The 13,215-nt window shown below is 47.5% G+C and overlaps 1 pseudogene; it reads left to right on the top strand.

Annotated features, from left to right (window-relative positions):
* The window catches only part of LOC127195609 (KAT8 regulatory NSL complex subunit 2-like), a 68,020-nt pseudogene that overhangs the window by 17,841 nt on the left and 36,964 nt on the right, over positions 1-13,215 (top strand).

Here is a 13,215-nt window from a genome sequence, read left to right as displayed (position 1 = left end):
ACTGGATGGCCTTACCCAGCCTCAGTAGAGAAAGACACACCTAATCCTCCTGAAACTTGAAGTGGCAAGGCTTGCTGATATCTGTGGGAGGCCTCCCCTTCTCTGAGGAGGAGGGAAGGGGCATGGGGGAAGGGAGGGGAGGGGAAGGAAGGGGACAGAGAGGGATTGGGAGGAGAGGAGGGAGGGAAGTTCTGATTGGTATGTAAAGTAAGTTAATTAATTAATTAATCAATGAAAAGGAAAATGTTGAGAATCAGCTGACTGAGCACACAAAAGAGTGTAGGTAGCACGGTCAACGCCAGCTTCTGCAGAGCTGGGGTGCGTTCCACTGCCCCACTACTCAGTGAGACCCTGAGTTCAAGAGGTGTGAGTTGTTAGTCAGGGAGGCCCCAAAGGCCGCCAGGACACACAGACCACTGCCCATTGGTGTTGTGTAGGCATAAGGTTATTGTGTGATTCAAATGATGATTGCTGTACCCTACCTCATATCTGGCTGCACGCCCCAGTTGTCCCCTGATGTGCCAACAATGCAGATTACAGCCAATCGCTGAGCAGCAGAGAGAAGAGGGCTGGACTTCCTGCCAGCCAGGGGAGGAGGAGTTAGAGGAGGAAGTAGGGACTCGGCAAAGGGAGGGATCCAGGTGACACCAGGAGAAAGGAGCTGGAGAGTGCAAGTATCTATGGGATGTAAGCTGGGAGGAAGCCAAATTAGCTTAGAGGGTTAAGAATGGAGTAATAGCTATTCAGTTCTTGTGCTGTGAAGCTTGTTGAAATTATATAATAGAATCTCAATTATTTGTGTGATAGACAGGTTAGGAGAGAAACTGAGAAACAAACACAATATTATAAAAATAGCTTTAACCCCACTCACTGTTCTTGGTTGCTGACCCTAGCTAGGTGGGTGGCAGAGGCCCTACTGCTGAAAGCTGTAGAACACAGAGAAATCAGGCTGAAGCTGATCTGTACATTTCCTCTCTTCCAGCCAGCTTCCATCGTGCTGGAATGTACTATGCAGGCTGCTGGAGGATGCAACACTGACTTGCCGGGTAAGACATACCCACTGCTAAATGCGTTCGGGTTAGACTTGAGGCGCACTCCAACGGAGGGACTTCATAGCCGGGAATTTCAGAAGCCTCAGGGTGGTGGACCCACTACTATTGTTTTGCTATGTAGACATGTTGCACTTTCTAAATCAGTGTTGCTCTCAATTTTTGTAAGGGACACTTCTTTTTGCAGTGGGCAGCACTCAAACGAAAACAATGTACTGAGAATAAGTAACTGTTGAGTCCCAGCCCTAAATGGGACATCTAGAGCAAACCTTCTACCCCCTAAGGCATGGGGAACACTGCAGGAGATGTAGAAGAAAGCCACAGGTGGGGGTGGGCGCTGTGAAATGCTGTCTTCCGGACATAGAGGGGCCATTGCCCTCATTAACTTACACAGGCACACAGGGTGCCAAGCTCGTCAACGTTCCAGCATGGATCCGGAGGGACTGGGGAGGGACTCGCGAGGGACTCGGGAAGCCCCGTCTCTACTTGAGAAACGACTTATAATTGACGGCTTCTGGGAGAAGAGTCATTTTTCTTTGGGACTGTTGCTCCTGGTAGGTAGCTCCTGCTCTGACGGATGACCACACCCTCACGTGTATACAAGCAGCACTAACTGGACTCTGGGTTATTAAAAAAAAGAAAGAGAGAGAGTCATAAAGGTCATGAGGGGATGTGTTGAGACTGACTCAAAGGCAGTGAATGAAGGAAATTAGGAGTATAATAAAGATACATTGAGACAGGCATGGTGGCACACACCTTTAATCCCAGCACTCGGGAGGCAGAGGCAGGCAGATCGATGTGAGTTCAAGGCCAGCCTGAACTACAAAGTAAGCCCAGGACACAGAGCCCAAGGCTCACACAGAGAGACCCTATCTCAAAAAAACAAAAAACAAACAAACAAACAAAAAGATACATCATATATATGTGTGTGAAATGGCAGTTGGTTAAATAAAATATACCCAGGACTGGAGAGTAGTTAAGAGCCCCGTCTGTTCTTTCAGAGGCTCCAGAAGGTTCAATTCCCAGCACCCACCTGATGGCTGTTCTAGCTGGTTTTATGCCAACTTGACACAGCTAGTCATTTGGGAAGAGAGACTCTCAACTGAGAAAACGCCTGCACAGGATTTGCCTGCAGACAAGTCTGTAGAGCATTTTCAAAATTAGCCATGGATGTAGGAGGGCCCAGCCCATAGTGGGTGGTGCCACACTCCTTGGCTGGGGGTCCTGTGTGCTACAAAAAAAAGCAGAATGAGCAAGCCATGAGGGAATGTTCTTCCATAGCTGCTTCTTCAGTTTCTGCCTCCAGGCTCCTGGCCCGCTGGAGATCCTGTCCTGACTTCCCACAGGCAAGGGCTGCGACTTGGAAGTGTAAGTGAAACAAACTTTTTCCTCCCCAAGTTTCTTTTGGTCACAGTGTTTTACCACAGTTAAAAAAAAAAAATCCAATTTAAAACTAGGGTACAAAACTAAGCAGAGCATTCTCAAAGAATGAAATACAAATGGATGAGAAACATTTTTTTTAAAGTTCAACATCCTTAGCCATCAGGGAAACGCAAATTAAAACAGATTTTTTGTTGTTGTTGTTTTGTTTTTTTGTCATCCAAGCCCAATCAGAATGGCCACAATTACTAAAGGAAGTGAAAGCAGATGCTGTCGTGTGAGGACGTGTGGGAAAGGAAATGCTCTCCATTGCTGTAAGGAACACACGTTTGTGTGGCCACTATGGGACTTAGTGTGTAGGTTCTCAAAAAGCTGAAAATAGATCTACCACAAGACCCAAATATACCACCTGAGCCTGTATCCAAAGCACTGTACATCCTACCACAGAGACATTTGCACATCCATGTTCATTGCTGCTCTATTCATGGTAGTCAGAAACTGGAAACAGCCCACCAAGTGATAAGTATATAATGAAAATGTTGTATGTTTGTACAATGGAGTATTATTCAGCTGTTAAGAAAAATGAAATATGCAGGTTAAAAGTTGGAGCTTTAAAAAAAATAACAAGGTAACCCAGATCCAGGAAGACAAACATTATATGCTTTCTTTTAAATGTGGATGTTAGCATTTAAGCTTTAGACACATGTGTTTCGTTCACAGTATGCACAGTGACTGGGTAACTAGTTAAAGACTACGGGTAACCTAGAATGAATGTTTTCCTAGATCTTAAGTTTTCCCCAAGGCTGTTTTTCTCCCTAGTGCAATTTATGTGCTTGTGACATATGAAAGTTCAGCTTTTGCTATTCTGCAAGAAGGCTTGAAATTACTTGAATCAAATCAGGAATTCTATAAAAATCATTATCAGGAATTATAAAATCATCAATTCATACAAGCAGCATTATTTTATGAAAGTACATATTCACATTGATCTGCAGGAAATTCACCCAGCAGAGTGGGTAAACACGCCGGAACAATGGGCAGTGAGTGTCGCTCCATGCCATGACAGATATGAGAGATACAGCAATGGCAGACATGAAAAGGCATGTCAGTAGCATGAAGCAATCTGGAAATAAAACCCCTGGGATCGATGCCTCACCAGGCTGTACCTATTGTCAACTGTGCAAAAAATGATGGGCTGCCTTCTGGAAGCTCACTTGCTTGCCACAGCCTTCTCTGCATGGCCTGTGCCAAACTCAACCAACTACCTGACCCAAACACACAAGAAAAAACAACAGGGAGTCCATTTTGTGTTGATAAACTACTCTTGAGCATGAAGTGGGTCCTAGATCCGGGGATGAGGTCAGAAATTTTGGTGTGCTCCTGGATGATTAGCTAATTTAAGCTATACAAGGCCTTAAAAATAAGACATATCTTGCCGGGCATGGTGGTGCATGCCTTTAATCCCAGCACTCAGGAGGCAGAGGCAGGCGGATTTCTGTGAGTTCGAGGCCAGCCTGGTCTACAAAGTGAGTCCAGGACAGCCAAGGCTACACAGGGAAACCTTGTCTCAAAAAAAAAAATTTGCTAACCTATGACATAAAAACTATTATTCTGAACTTATAATGAGCTTGTAGAATGAAAGACAGATAAAAATATTACTTTGAATTTACAATGAACTTGTGGAGCTAAGATATAAAGAATGTTTAGTTAGGTGTGAGCCTTAATGGAAAGACATGTAAACAATTACCTTGTTGTAAATCCTTAACGCATGCTAACCTTAAACCTTGTTAACCTATGGCATGAAAAACTGTTGCTCTGGACTTACAATGAACTTGTAGAGTAAAGGATAGCTAAAAAAATGTTTAGTCAGATATTAATCTTAATGGAAAAAGACATAATCAATAATCCTGCTGTATTTCCTTCTATGTAATGACTTTATCTGTTTCTGTGATAATTGCTTTTATGGTCATGAGATAATTTTCTTCTGATGTACAGAGCTTTGTTTTAGAGGGTATATATGTCTAACAAAAATAGACAGCTGTTGGTTGAAGCCTGCTCTTCAGAGCTTTGCTCCATCCACCATGCTCCAAATGTTTCTGTCTGTCTGCTTGTCTGTCTGTATGTATATATGTGTGTGTAGATATGTGTAGATGTATGTATGTACGTGTGTGTGTTTGTATGTGTATATATATGTATGTATGTATGTATATGTGAGTGTGTGATTTTTTTTTTCCTTCTTCCTTTCTTTTTCTATTGGCAGCCTGTGCCAGAAGCCATCCACTCTGGCTCCTGGCCCTTTCCTTTTCCTTTAGGGTATTTCACTGCAATCAGGGATCTGCAGAAACAGCCCCCAGAGCAACCAGCTCTGGCTGTTAGAGAGTTAAAGACAGTTCAGAGCTTCTTGCCGGAAGCTGCCAGATTCTGCCCTTCCCCCCATGCCCCCTCTATGCCCCATCTTGGTTTATCCTGTGTCTCAAAGCTGGCTTTTGACATGAGTTTGTTTGTTTGTTTGTTTGTTTGTTTTGAAGATAAAGAACATAAATTCGCATGGGTAGAGAGGAAGAGAGGACTTGGGAGGTTAGAAAGGAGAAAGAATATAATCAAAGCATATCATGTCAATTTCTTAACTAAAAAAATAATAGAAAATAATCCTCATTTGGATTCCTATTTTCTATTGATACCATTTTCAGAAAAGGGAACCCTTACATTAAGAATATAAAGCAGGGTGTGGTGGCACACACCTTTAATCCCAGCACCTGCGAGACAGAAGCAGGCAGATCTCTGTGAGTTCGAGGCCAGCCTGGTCTACAGAGTCCAGGACAGCCAAGGGTACACAGGGAAACCCTGTCTTGGAAAGCAACAACCAAAAGAACATAAGAGATTTTACATGTAGGAGATCACAGGAAGCAATTGCTTGCCCTCTGCTCATCTCACTCCACGTCATTTGACATTGGTGTTGTCCTCCGCAAAACAGCTTGTATAGATGCTTAGCAATTGGCCTGTCAGACATGTTCAACGTAGTGGTTTATGATATTGTGGGAACCTAAATTCTGCTCTTTTCCATAACAGCCTTTGGGAGCAAAATCCACAAGGTGAGCAACCCTAGGAACACGGACCCAAGAGAGTGGGACTGTGGTAGTGAACACTGTTTATTGAAGATGGCGGGAACAAGGGCTCAATCCCAACGGATTTCCCCGCTAATCTTGATTAAATCTGAGCACTGGGTTAGAGACATGCCTGAGCCAGAAGACCTTTATCAAAGGCCACTGAAAACACCAGATACATAAGTAAGGTTCAAACATACATTTAAGTGAATTTAGTTAACTAAAATTATTAATTCTTGAACATTTCTCTTTTTTAAGTTCATGCAACTGTAAACATTGAGGTACTCACTTCCAGAGGACTTGCTAATGAGTCAGCAAGCTACCCATCCTACTGGGCATCACAAGTGCCTAAGTGATGACTGGTAGTCAGGGTTTATGAAATGCTGTTTCCAAGGACGCAGTACCTTTGGGGATCCTTTAGGGGCATCCTGTGGAGATTTCGGAGGGGAAGCTAGCTAGAGGAGGGTCACTAGGAATGAGTCTTTGAAGGCTCTACTTCAGTGCTAGGTTCCCAGCACCACTCTCTGCTTCTTGCTCTTCTGTGATGTAAGGACTCTCTGTCATGTTACCACAAGCTCAGTTGTGCCACCCACTCCATGACGACTAAAATCCCCTGAAACTGTGAGCCAAAATGGTCCTTCCTTACCTTAAGATATTTCTGTCAAATATTGTGGTTATAACAGCACAGAGGTAACTAAAGCACAGAATTGGTGCCAGAGACCTGGGGTCATTGCTGTGAAGGAAACTGACAAGGTAGGTCTCGGACATTGGGAACTGGCTTACAGCATCAGCACCAGAACAACAGGTGCCAATCAAGTGCTTCGGGACTGACCCGCACATTCACTTGGAAGACATCCATTTGGGAAGTCTATCAGTGCCATGCTGGAAAAGGGGCGCCTAGTCTACGTGTTTGCCTGAGTCCAGCGGCAGCTCAAGCACCTGGGCCCTTACAGCTCAATGTCTTATTGAGTAAATAGAATAAAAGAATTTAAATATGCTACAGGGATTCCAGACTAACAATATGATGTTACGGTGACTTCTATGGAGGCCTAAGGACAGACTCTGATCACCAGAAGTGGCTACGCCAGCAGGTCTTGCAGAGGCTCCCTCCTAACACGGGCCAGGGGCTTAAACACGCCACCTGGGTGCCCTGCGTAGGAAAAATGAGGCGAATGCTGTGACCGCTCTGCTGAGAATTCAGGACACCTGTGCCCCGAGAGCTGTTAGGCAAGGTCAGTAGCTGGATGAGGAAGAGGAGGCTAATGGACATTCGGTATTGAGCTCCCTCATCAGAGGCCATGCACACTTCCGGGAACAATGGAGTCAGCCACCTACAGGGAGCACTGTGGAAGTTCTCAGACACTTTCCATCACTTACCTCCCGAGAGGCTGTTTTACTCTTCTCAGTTTGGCCAACACCACCATAGTCCCTCACCATGAGCCCCTTGGATAAGGCCACCAGTGTATTTCTGGGTAAATTTGGCTTTCCAGGGCTTTTAACTCTGCTGTGAAGATGTTTTCTGCACAATTAAGAGCTGATACTGCATGGAGCTCAATGGCATGATGACCACGGAGAGCCATGCGCTGGAGTCGGTAGCACCTGGCTTCAGCTCACAAGGGCATGGGATGCAAGGATAAAGTCACAGCCACTGAACAGAAGCAACACCAGGGGCCTTAAACCGGGGGGGGGGGCGGGGAGACCTCTTTCTCTGGGGAAAATATATGTATATTCATTTTCTCTTTGAAGATGCCTTTTCAAAAAAAAAAAAAAAAAAAGAACTGCTTGCAAGAAGATTAGTTCAGACTTGTGTGCCACCAATATAATAAATAATTCCAAGACTCCAAGACTCAGGATGCCTAAGCTACCAGAATCTAGAGCAGCAGTTCTCAACCTGTGGGCCGTGACCCCTTCGGAGGTCGCATGTCAGATATCCTACATATTAGGTATTTGCATTATGATTCATGACATTCATAGTGAAATTACAGTTATGAAGTAGCAACAAAAAAAAAAAAAACCTTATCGTTTGGGGGGTCACCACAACATGAGGAGCTATATTAAAGAGCCGCAGCGTCAGGAAGGTTGAGAACCACTAGGCTACACTGTGTCTCGGCACCAAGTCCAGCCTCATGACTTGAGGCTCTGCAGTGCATGGTTGCTCAGTGACATCTCTGAAGGAGAGGCATTCACCTGGTGGTAAAGGCATATTCTTCTCTGGGGCTGCCAGATGCTGTGATGATAGGTAGAGACGGTTCCTTGAAAATACAACATGCAGAGATGTGGCTCCTTTAAGGATATAGCATCTCTGAGCTGAGTGAGATGTCACACACCTGTAATCTCGGCCCTCAGAAGCCCAAGGCGGGAGGGCTGTGAGGCCAAAGCTAGCCTGGGGAGGCACAGTGTCTGTGCTTGAGACCCCAGCCTGCAGGCAAGGACGGCACAGTCCTGAGGCTCCAGAAGAAAGCGATACCAGACCATGCCAGCCCTCCAAGGAAGCCCAGGAGGCCTCTAAGGATGCTGTGGCTCCTGGGTACAGGATGCATCCCAGCTGCATCCCAGAGCCAATCCGCCACCTTTGGAATAGCAGACTACATATGGGAGAGAGATCCTAATTCACAGTGAGATGGTCCAGCTAAGCCTGGAAACTCATCACACAGGGAAAAACATATGACTAGACACATCCCATGGACCCCTGGGAAGGAAACACGGTATTCCCCCACCATAACTCTCATTGAGAATACTGCCTTCCTGCAACCCAAGCCCACCTCCCCACAGGTGATAAGGACAGTGTTCCAGAGCCATGGATGTAGACAGGGGGTGAAGACAGTAAATATCCACAGAGCCTGCCCTCTGGACCTGCCGAGTTCACACCCAGAGTTCAGACAAAAGCAGGGGCAGTGTGGGCAGGACAACCAGCCCAGGTCTGTCCCCAGGCTCTGGTTAGTGTAGGAGGGGCAGAGAACTGAGCCCCAGGCAAACAAGTTCCACACTTAGGCAGGACAGCTCTGGGTGGGTGCTACCACCTGGATTTTGGATGAAGCAGAGGCACATTCACCCCTCGTGACATGACCCCAATAATCAATACATTTGGGGGGGGGGAACTGGCTAGGTAGGAGCTGGCTGGCTGGGCGACCATATGACGGGCTGGCACAGCCATAACTTCCACTCATGCAGCAGCCATGTAAACCCCCAGAGGTGGAAGCTGGAAGGGAATGTTGGAGTAACCCTTGGTCTAGGGACAGACGCCAACTATGGCAGTCCTCTGGGAGGGAAGCAACCCCCACTCACACACCTTCCATGTATGTCTTCAGGGGGTCTCCCTTGTCTCTCTGACAAGGACAGAACAGGGGCAGCCATCAGCATCACTGCAGGCAGCTGGGAAAGATAGTGATGCTCTGAAAGGCTCCTCCTGACAATCATGGCAGAATGGACCAGAGGCAGCACGTGAGGCAGGGTGGTAGTGGTTTAACAGCAATTCTGGTATTGTCTGGGCCAGGAAAGCCCGTTCGGACCTAGGAACCAGCACAGGGGCCCCAGCAGGACAATAGGCCACCTAGTGCCCCTGAAAACGACCATTTCTCCTGGGTGTTCAGAGTGCTCAGTAGTCACAGGTGAATTTGAAGGCACCCCACCTAGTCCCTTTTCTCCAACCCTGCTCTGATTAGATCCATGCTCAGTACTCCACTGTGCCCAATGCACTAACCTGCCTGAGGTCATGCCAAATCCATACCCAGAGCCCTGACCAGCACTGGACATGACCAGCAAGGACAGACTGGGCCATCTGGGGGAAGCTCAGCTCTGCTGTCAGAGATCTGATCACAAAGTGACACTACAAAAACAACAGGAGTGAAGGCTGAGTTCCCAGTGTCCCCAGCAAATGGAACGCCCTTCCGCATGCCTGTCACTATGCCAAAGTCATCCCTGTGACCGTGAGGTCCTCATTCCTGCTGGTGGGATTTGGGTAGCAGTTTTTTTCCACTAAGGGGGGGGGGGCGGTGAGAAGAGCAGGTAGCAGAGGCAGCCGTCTCCCTCAGCACGTCCCTTCTCGGCTATGACCAAAATGAGTCTGCGGCACACCTGTGACCCCCAAAGCTCCATGAGGAAGTCTTTACAGGAGACCCCCCCATCCCTCAGGATATCTTGTCAAACCTTTTGGCTGCAAAGGACAGAAGTCAGAAGGGCAAGAGAGGCAAGAAGCTGAAAACATTCGGTTTTGTGGGGTGATTGTTGGCACTGTCTGTATGGTCCCCCCCTTCCCCAACTCCCCAGGTTCTTCCTCCTTTTTCAGTCAAAAACCTAAGTTTGAAAATCCTGCAAGAAACTTAACCCACTGTAGTTATAAATTTTAAAAGGTCAAGTGTACTTAACACGCTCCTCCAATTAGGAGCATGAGGAGAGCTGAAGTTCAGCCAGGTCCCCGTGGGTGTGGGGACTGTCTCTACACAAGCTGCCTGGCTAAACCACCCCTGCCTTCAGCTGCACATAAATGATGCAGAAATGGCTCCCAGTGTGAGAGCTGACATTTAGAGCTTGAATTGGAGGCTGAGAGAGCTTCCCTTCGACAACAGAAAGGCTCTGCTCCACCCAGCGCCCCGCTGAGCCTCTGACCTCGCTGGATTCCCTGCTCAGGAAGCCCAGCGAGAGCCTGGCAACAGAGGTTCTTCGGGGCGGGCGGAATCTTCCACAGATAAGGTTTCTTGTTTTTCAAATCAATTTCTCACGGCTGGTTGGTGCTTCTTCCAAATGCTAGGATTGCTCTAAACACGTTCGTTTAAAAAAAGCAGTATACCATTGCAGGGCATAACCAGGGCATAGGAGGGTGCTGACTTGAGCAGGTGCCCCACAAGGAGCCTCTGCGGCTTCCTCCAATGCCAACATCAGTGAAAAATGCTGAAAATTCTGACACAGTGGCTACCACAATGAATACCAAACACCCTGGTAGTGGCTCCTCCACAAGACTTTTAAGAGCCCAGAGCAGCCCCCAAGAGCAAAATCTCCAGAGAGACAAAAGTACAGAGCAGTGAGGCCGGAGTGCCATAACCTCAGGAAAAGGTACTAGAGGCAGAAGCATCAGCTCCCATCTTTTAAGCGAGTGGCAGCTCACCCTGGCTGGCCGCCGGAGTGGGTTTTTCACTTGCCTTCAGTCACTGAATGGCACAGGTTTCTGACCTGCCTAATCAGACCCTGTCTCAGGCCCTCAAAACAGACATGCGTGTATGTCCTGAGTGATGCTCAGAGGTGTCTTCTGTCCACACGGGGACAGCAGTCCGAAACCTTCCAAAGCCTTCCCGCTACCTCACAGCTCTTCCTTCAGCTGCCTAGGGCCTGTGCGCAGTGTGAACCCACTTAGCAGTGAGTCTCTACACAAAGGCGCATGAATGGAGAATCGGCAACAGACACGGGCCTCATACCAAAGCCCCCTCCTGCAGCCCTGACACGCCATCTTGTCCTCACATCCCTTACATGTTTGCCTTACTTTCCCAGAAAAAGAACACATAAGTTCCAGCTTAAATAGCAAAATAGCATCCCGCCTGGAAAGCAGGGCGTCAAAAGGCATTTTATCTTAGGACAAGCCTCAAAGACGGTGCTGGGATCCAGATGCTGGCCTCAGCATCTCAACCATGAAAAGTCCCACCTGTACCGAGTATCTCTCGGTTCCTTTGTGCCTATGTTTCCTCATAAAGAAACCCAGGCAGCCCCTCTAGCCAATCAGTGAACTGATGTTCAGTGAGAGATCCTGCTCCCCGAATAAGTTATATAGCATTGCCTGTGTGTGTGTGACCACCTACTACGGCAGGAGCTACATCTCTGAAGGGAATTGACTCGCCCACCTGCAGCAGCCAATAGCTGCAAACGGCTCCTGAGCTAGGGATGGAAACTCATGGGTGCCTCCCCCATCCATGCTGGGGGGTTGGCTGGTTTTCTTTTGTGAGGTCTGAGGCTTGAGTTAGAGGCCCTCTGAGTTCACTGTGCAATGCATACACTGTTTCACGGGGTGCAGTCAGCCTCATGGGCACATTACAGACACTAAGCTGGCCATCGCGTTAGAATCACCCCACCTGAGGGGCGAGAGATAGGGCATCTATACTCCCTTCTTTACCCACCATACCCAACCTATGGCTCTTTCTAATAAGCTCAAACTTAATATTTGGATGCTGTATTCACCAAAAGGAAACTCAACAGACTCTATAAATTTCACAAACTTTGCCAATAGCATGGACATGACATATTGATGTTCCTGTTAAGGGAGCCAGCCGAATCACTTTTTGCCCATACTCCATGTGGGCCGAGCATACATTTCTAGGTAAAAGATCCAGGCCATGCTTTCATCGCTACACTCATATTTACGTGGATTTCTGAGTTTTTATTTTGCTTATTTCTGTATATTTAACAGGCATAAAACTCCTCAAAAGCCTAACTGCAAAATCTTTTTGAATCATAACAAAATTATAGCCATCAAATCAACTCACTACTCTATGATAGCTCCAGTCAGTGTCTCTGATTATTGGTGCTGTCCCTGTGCCATGGTGAGGTCCATGCAAACCTAATGCAAGCAGCTGGTGTTCACCAAAGCCTGGTCTCTGTTTTCACTTAAACCCAACACACAAAATCCTGAAGCCACTAGCCCTGCCTTGCCCTAAAGAGGAGTCCTCCAGCACTGAAGCCAGCCTCCTGGCCCCATCTATGAACACAGACATGTATGTGGGGGTGGGTGCCACACAGGGGTGCAGGAGCTAGAGCTTTTTGTCACCTCATGAACCTTGAGCCCCACATACGGTACCCTATATGCAGGTAGAGACATCCCTACACACTCTCACTGTGTCAACAGGTCTGCACATCCTGCCTTGGCTCTTCAAACGCCAGCCAACAGCCTCCACACTCCTGCCTATTCCAGAACCCGTGAAGGTACCATAATGGCCTCCCTCTGCAGGGGAAAGCTGAGCAGAAAATAACCCTAGGATCTCCTCCCAGGGGCAAACAATGCCGCTCCATCCGCTGCTGTCCAGCTTTGAGAGAGATTTGTGCAAACAGAAGATAAAGAATGAAAAGCAGAAACAGGAATCAGCCACGGGAGGGACATGAAGGGTTCTCAGGGTCAGGACAGACACCTGGGCGGCAGCGGTGGCAGCCACAGGGCCCACGGAGAACTGGAAGGGAGGAGGCACAGGTTTAGATGTTGGTCTTTACGCAGCAGAGTACCCTGAAGGCATACCAGTGCAGAGAGGCATCTTCAAAACGGGTAGAAGGAACCAAAGGCAGGGAGTGAAAAGAACGGTGTCATGGAAAGGACAGTGGCTCCCAGTATCTGACAGGAAGCCAGGAGATGCTCAGAAAAAGGGACACAGGAAGCTGGGAAGTGGACATGTAAGTTCATCACAGCTCGGTCATTCTTCCAGTCTCCTGCCCACTGGTCAGGAGTTAACCAGGGTACTGCTGAGGAACAGATCCTACGGAACAAAACTAGTTATAGATGTAGGAACATGATTTGTTAGAGTAGCTTCCGGGCTGTGGTCCAGCTAGTCCAACAATGTCTGTTTATGAACAGAAAGTCCAAGAATCCAGAAGGTGCTCATGAGGCTGGATGCCCCAGCCAGTCTTCAGTATATGCTGGAATACCAAAGAAGTAAACTCTAATGTCACAAAGGGTGGACTTGCCAGCAGGAGCGAGGGCAAGCAGGCAAAGA

This window comes from Acomys russatus, chromosome 1 (assembly GCF_903995435.1).
Source record: "Acomys russatus chromosome 1, mAcoRus1.1, whole genome shotgun sequence".
Taxonomy (NCBI): Eukaryota; Metazoa; Chordata; class Mammalia; order Rodentia; family Muridae; genus Acomys; species Acomys russatus.
This window is presented reverse-complemented; position numbering and strand designations above follow the sequence as displayed.